Genomic DNA, 6,768 nt, shown 5'->3' with positions numbered 1-6,768 from the left:
TCACCCAAACTGCAGAGCAAAGCAGGCACTTGCGATTTGCCATCAGACCATTGCTTCTTCCACTATAAGATTATACAGGCTTCTTTGGCCCCTTAGAGTGACTAGCGACATATTATCGTTGTTAGCACCTTGGTAAACGTATCAAGAATAAGATGGAGAATATGCGTGCTGATGTTAGAGGGAAGAAAGACAATTTATTAATCAGCTATTAATAAGAATTAATTTCGAAATCGAAATGAATACCACGAATAACCACACTTCCCATCGTCATGTCGGTCGAAGACTAGTGACCAGAAACAAAAAGAGTCAAGATACGTAGATTAAGAAAGGAGAAAGAGTTGATATTTAAAATGCGCACTGCACTTGATTACGCGCAAAAGAGAAATTTTTATTCTTACTCTGAGGTAAGGGGGTGAAAGGTGTTGGGGGGAGGGGGAGGGTATTATGCACAAGTTTTTATTCCCAGTAAAGTCCCTAAAACTGGCTTCGCGTGTGTTTTCAACTAGTGCAATTTCTCACATCTCGTTGCATACAAACTCTTAAATATATGAATTGGAAAATTTTCTCCGGCCGACTAGTTCCAATATTATGAAATACTTTTAAAGTTAAAAAGCACGGAGCTAAGTTCCAAAATTTCATCTCTGAATTTTCTTAATTCCACCACCAAATGGTGTATCTTATTTGAATGTCTCTGGTTATTCTTGTTCTTCTGCGTTTCATTTGCAGACGAGGACGAGAGTTCGTAACTCATCATCGCATATCATCACTTCTATTACCTCCGTGGCAAGGGGGGTAAATGTGGTAGCCGACGTCAATATATGCACAACTGTTTGTCTCCCTTTGATGAGGATAGGAATGAGAAATGATTATGCGTGGAGACCCGTATTCGACAAAAGTAAAAGTAAAGGTAGAAAAAAGGAAACAAAGGAAAGCGTAACAAAATACAATAGTCTCTCTTTTTGGACCTACTCTATTCATCTGCACGAGTTAATCATTGTGTTCGCTTTGGAAAGCAGAATGACATAGTCACCCTGGTAGAATTGGGAACATAAACAGATAAACTTAACCCTAAGCTTTAGCTTCCAGAGGCTTTACATTTGAGGAAACCACGTTGATGCTAATTCTATGACTTATAGACTGAGTGGGAGGGCCAGCCGGGAAGATATTTGGCTCGAGGACATGACGTGAGAACAGAGCACAGCCAGGTCTATGCTTCATGACCAAGAGTCAATTTTTTTTTCTTTCGTTCCGACCAAACTCAGGCAATGATATCGGTTTTTGCATAGCTTAAGGGATAATGGGAGGAGTTTGTGACTTCGAATTCAACCACGATTTTAACTGGCGCGAGAGAGAAAGGTAATCTACTTTGGCAGACTCTAAATCATCTGTATTACGTGCACTTACGTCCCATAGCCATATGTTGAATTAAACTTTTCTGGGCCACTTGGTATCTAAAATTGAGTTTCAAAAAGTATATACGTAATTACTTACGCTATTCAAAAGGAAAATTCAGTACTTGACTAAGGAATTCCGCGTTAAATTGCACGCGAAGACAGATATCGCACGAATCGCGAAGCGATATCGGTTTTCAAGTACAATTTAACGCGGAATTCACGGGTCAGGTAATGGTTTTCCTTGAATCGCATAACTGAATAAAAATAAGAAAAAACAGAAGGAATAATACTGTCTGTTTTTATCCTGAGCCCGCGCCAGAGAGAGCTATTTCAAAGTCAGCCGTCGGAACTTTCATTGCGTTAGCGAATATGAAGCAAATTAAGTCGTACGCGTTTGATTCTTTGACAACTTTGTTTGTACCATGTGCTTGTTTTTACATTTGTTTTCAAAGTTTTTAAATAAGCTTCACACCGTCTTAAGGATAATAGTGGTATTTCACCGAATTTACAGGCCGTTTATCTATCTAAAATCTTTTTTTTTCAAAATTCCAAATCATTTGCTCGAAAAGAAAAATAATTTACACCTTTTGCCTCTTTGGTGGCAAAACTGAAAGAAATGAAGTGTCCAAGTGAAAGCACTGAAAGTTTAACATCGCGATTGAAGGTATTCATTTCTTCTTCTGTATATCTGACAATCGACCCTGGCACTTCCCCCGCTGACGCGTCTACGTCTTGTTAGGTTGAACTTTTCCCTGCTATTTTATGCGCCGTGTATAAAGGATTTCCCGCTTTCTTGTTATCGCAAGCGAAAGAGGTTTTATATGCCTCTCCAAGAACTTGTAGTTCATTTCAAATCAGGGATGAACCTCTGACTCACTTTAAAAAACGCTTTTGTTCGTTTTTGGCTCTTCAAAAGGAGACAATGGTTTTGAAAACACTTTAAAATGACATTGTAGAAAACTTTGTTACAATTTGACGATAGTTGTTATGTTTACGTGGACGCGAAACAATATCATTTAGCCTCGTTTTCAACTCGCAATTCCACGCTAAATACTTCGCTTCGTTGACCAATCAGAATGCAAGATTTTATTCAATAATGCGATTTAACAAGAAACATCAATTAAATTCAAACATGTAATGAGCAATACCTGGTAAAAAACTGTGTAAGTAACATTCTTCGTCAAAACATCAACTCTAAAAGTTCCTGAAAAAAAAAAAGGGCCAAGGTTAGGGGTGAGAAGTCATATGCAATGGAATCTGTGTAAAACATATACTTCCAAGTTCTCTATGAGCATACTTACTTTTAATCGCCTTCCTTTAAATTTGCAGCAGAAACAAAAATAGAAGGCTGAGCGAATACACGATGTAGAAAGCAAAACCCTTATTGTGTTCAATGGAGCCAAGACATTAGAACTCTAGGGGAACCAACAAAATGCCTTACCTTCAAAATGTAGCAGTTCGTGTATATCTTCGTCTCCTAACTTTCGCGCCGTGATTTCTCTGTTCTTTTCGACAAAGGGAACGCACAGTGTGGGTTTAAAACAGTGTACTTCAGCACTTTGCAGGTGATCGTTACTCTTGGAGCTAATGATTACTACCAAAGTCCAGCCGCCATCTACATATATCAACAATACAAAATAAACAATGCAATCATTTTAATTGCATGACTACTAGAAGCATCTCGTTAAATGAGTCAGGGACTGTGTGTAAAGAAAAAAATAAGATCACATGAAATTAATATATGAATAAACATATGAAAAACTAAATAAATAACACCAGCAACAACAACAACAACAACCACGTCCACAACAACGATTTTGCGTGCTCAGGGAGTTCCAAACCCTAACTCTTAATTGGCTGAACATTTGTTTTCATCTTAGTTTGATTTTTTCCAGGTTTTTTAACCAGGAATCTCCTAGATTCTAGACCAGAAAAAGGTTTAATAGTTTAGATTCGAGCTACATGATCCAACGCACTGTATCATATTCACTACTCTTGGGTAATTTTTGAGTTTTTTTTAGCGTGGAAGGTAGGTTATGTTTCAGTTAATTAACTTGGATTGAATTGGTGAACTTGATTGAATAAGATGACTACCGCTGAAAACTCAGCAACAAAGGATAAAAAAACATTGATGTTCGGGTAGACTCTAGGGTTAAGTTAGCTGTAATAAAAAAATATAAAAGTCGTGACTGAAAGGAATTATTTGACTTGGGGCTTACCGTAGTTCGTCATATCACAATAAAATTGAACTTCTCTGCTCCCAGTCGTCATCCAATAATATCCTCTTTCCGCCCGAGGGCCATTCTTGCTGTATTTCTGCACAAGACTGGAGGCGAATGAAAAATTTTGCTGGGTTCTCAATTTCAAAAATAAAAAAGGAAAAAAAAAAACCGTTTGTTTTTCGTGTCGAGCGTCGAATTATAATTTACTATTGATCTTTACATGTCTATTTTCCAAAGAGAGAGAGAGAAATAGAGATAAATCATTAAACTATAGGTTTTTTTTTCGCAATAAATAACAAAAAGAGAAGCCTTGTCTGTGCTCTGTTCAGTATTGTAAAGTACGCAGGAAGGGGATGGGGCACAAAAGAAGTGCATTACTTTTGATCAAAACAAACTATATGTCCAAAGCGAACAACAACGTCGTCAGCAGAGAAATGTGCGCGCCGTCATTGGTCAGAACGACTTCATTATATTTCCATAAAGCACGCACCTTACGTCACACAAGTGCACTGTTGAGATATAATGCACGCAGCCTACGTCATCGGTACGAGCGCGCGCAACTCACGATACATTTTGTAAAAGAAATAAAGAAACTTGCTTCTCGAGCATTGTTGAGTCATGTAAGCGCTTGGAAATTTTTAAGAACACTCGAGAAGTACGAGAAGCACTCGTGCTTCTCCGCACTTCGCTCGTGTTCTTTAAAATTCCCGAGTGCCTACATAACTCAACAATGCACTCGACACGTTTTTTTATTTCGTTAATAAAGCACGTTGCGATAAGCCAATCAGAATCCTTGTTAGAATGGTTCAAATAATCTGATTTGCTGTGCAAAACGTAAACTGTCAAAAATGTCAAACCATCAAAGTTCACAAATCATCAAAGTTCACAATCTGCTCTAGCTTACAAATTGAAATACTTCGGCAGGTCGAATTTATCACTTTTGCGTGAAGTCTTTAGGTCTATTACAGAATCTAAAAGTGGCATGTTCAATGAAATCTGGGCGAATCAAACCCCATGAAAACACATTTTTTTCACATGTCAATCAGAAAACAAACCGTTCAAGGCTTTTGTTATATTAATTAATTTATTTATAACAACTTTATTAAAATAATAATAACATATACCATATTGTTATTAAAAAAAAGGTTATATAAGGGAGGAACTTTGTCCTCAGTGTAAACTATACCCCACGAATGAATAAATCCACAGAAACACGAAGATTGCTCGGGATGTGACCAATATGGCCTTCCAGTCAACGCATCGGACAGGATATTAGAGCAAGCTCTTAATTGTTCACTCGAGGTGGAGTGAGGCCGAAGTAATTTGTGAGGCTTCTTCACAGCAATGACCGGACTTTGTCATGAGAAGCTGGCCGCAATGGACCTCAACATGATTCATGGTAAGTGTGAATTTTTAACAGTTATGCCACCTGGCCAGAACTTTCATCATTCCTGTTTTGTTTTTGAACACGAAAGTATATTTACTGTACGAGTGTTACCTGTGTTTGATTTTTATCGACCTATGTTAGCTTGCAATCTAAATGAGCGTGAAAACCTTAAAAACTCGTTTATTTCGCTTTTTCTTTGAAGATTTTCGTCTCTGCCCACATTATAATGACGTAAATTACGGCGCTCGACGTGTTTACAAACCTTTGTTTGGTGCACCTGTTCAGGAAAGCCTATCTGCTTTAAATACCATCTGTCTAATAATGTTATGATTGTTAAGATTTTAATGATTAGAAATATTGTAATAATTATAAATATCATAGTTTTAATAATATCACATTTGTAGAGATTTTGATGATTATAAACATTTTTAAGATTGTAAATACTATACAATGATCAGGATTGTGAAGACTGTACTGATTGTAATGATTGTACTGATTGTAATGATTGTACTGATTGTAATGATTGTACTGATTGTAATGATTGTACTGATTGTAATGATTGTACTGATTGTAATGATTGTACTGATTGTACTGATTGTACTGATTGTACTGATTATACTGATTGTACTGATTGTACTGATTGTACTGATTGTAATGATTGTACTGATTGTAATGATTGTACTGATTGTACTGATTGTAATGATTGTACTGATTGTAATGATTGTACTGATTGTAATGATTGTACTGATTGTAATGATTGTAAAGACGGTGCTGTAAGATTATTATATTGTAATGCGCGTGTGAGTATGTGCATATGTAACACGCGCAATATAAGTAAATATTTTTTTTTCATTATTATTACTTCTCCTGTCGCTATTTGTCGTCTCACTTGTTCCGAAATTTCACTTTCAATTAACGAAGAAAGAACAAAAAAAAAAAAAATAGAATGGGAAATGGTCGCACAATTTGGCAGATGGTGTGAAAGCTTTACCTCGACTCTATGTTCTATACTCTGGTAGAGCACGCTCTCTCAACCAATGACAGCGCGCGTTACATCCTAACTTTATTATAGAACGAACCAGCATTAGGAATATAATTATTGAAAGGACAAACCTTGGGTGATTCAGACACATCCATGTAAATAAATCCTGCTGTTGGTCCATAATCCTTTGGATGTCTTCCTGCATCATTTAAGTCGCATGACTTATATTTTAAACGAAAGTTCAAACTTTTGCAGTGGATCTTAGTTACACACGTGGTCACACACTCAGAAAGACTGAAGACAATTATGATGGACATTACGTGACCAGATAGGTGTAGCCTCTTATTGAGTAAGTCGAAGGACGACATTTTCCGAAGACGTTGAGGATCTTTGATGAGCATAAAATGACCAGAATAGGGAAACGGAACTGCATCACATATTCAATAACCTGGAAATTGACCCCATCATAAAACCGAGATGAATTTCGATGTTTTAAAAAACAACTGAGATGTTACGAGGGCCGTAATAAGTCAAAAAACCAACCATTTATTACACTGGTAAATCCAAACTTTTTTATTTTCTCCGAACATCCTGCGTGGGTTATAATCCTGGTAAACCGAAAGAAAGTGCAATCTATTACATAAATAACACACGAAAATGACGTCCTTCCAAGAAATAAATTCAAACTACCGAATTGTTTTTAACTAAGTACACAAATCTACTATGATCCCCAAAGTACATAACCCCAGTATATTTTTTTTGAAATGGAGTTGTGCCAGCCGT

At 36.8% G+C, this 6,768-nt stretch overlaps 1 pseudogene; it reads right to left on the bottom strand.

Annotated features, from left to right (window-relative positions):
* Window positions 1–1,400: 1,400 nt before the first annotated feature.
* On the bottom strand, window positions 1,401–6,353 carry LOC149048906 (uncharacterized; annotated as a pseudogene).
* Between the last annotated feature and the right edge of the window lie 415 nt (window positions 6,354–6,768).

Source organism: Pocillopora damicornis, chromosome 3, assembly GCF_964200805.1.
Source record: "Pocillopora damicornis chromosome 3, jaPocDami1.2, whole genome shotgun sequence".
In the NCBI taxonomy this organism is placed as follows: domain Eukaryota; kingdom Metazoa; phylum Cnidaria; class Anthozoa; order Scleractinia; family Pocilloporidae; genus Pocillopora; species Pocillopora damicornis.
Note: the sequence above shows the minus strand (reverse complement) of the source record. Positions and strands in the feature narration are given on the sequence as shown.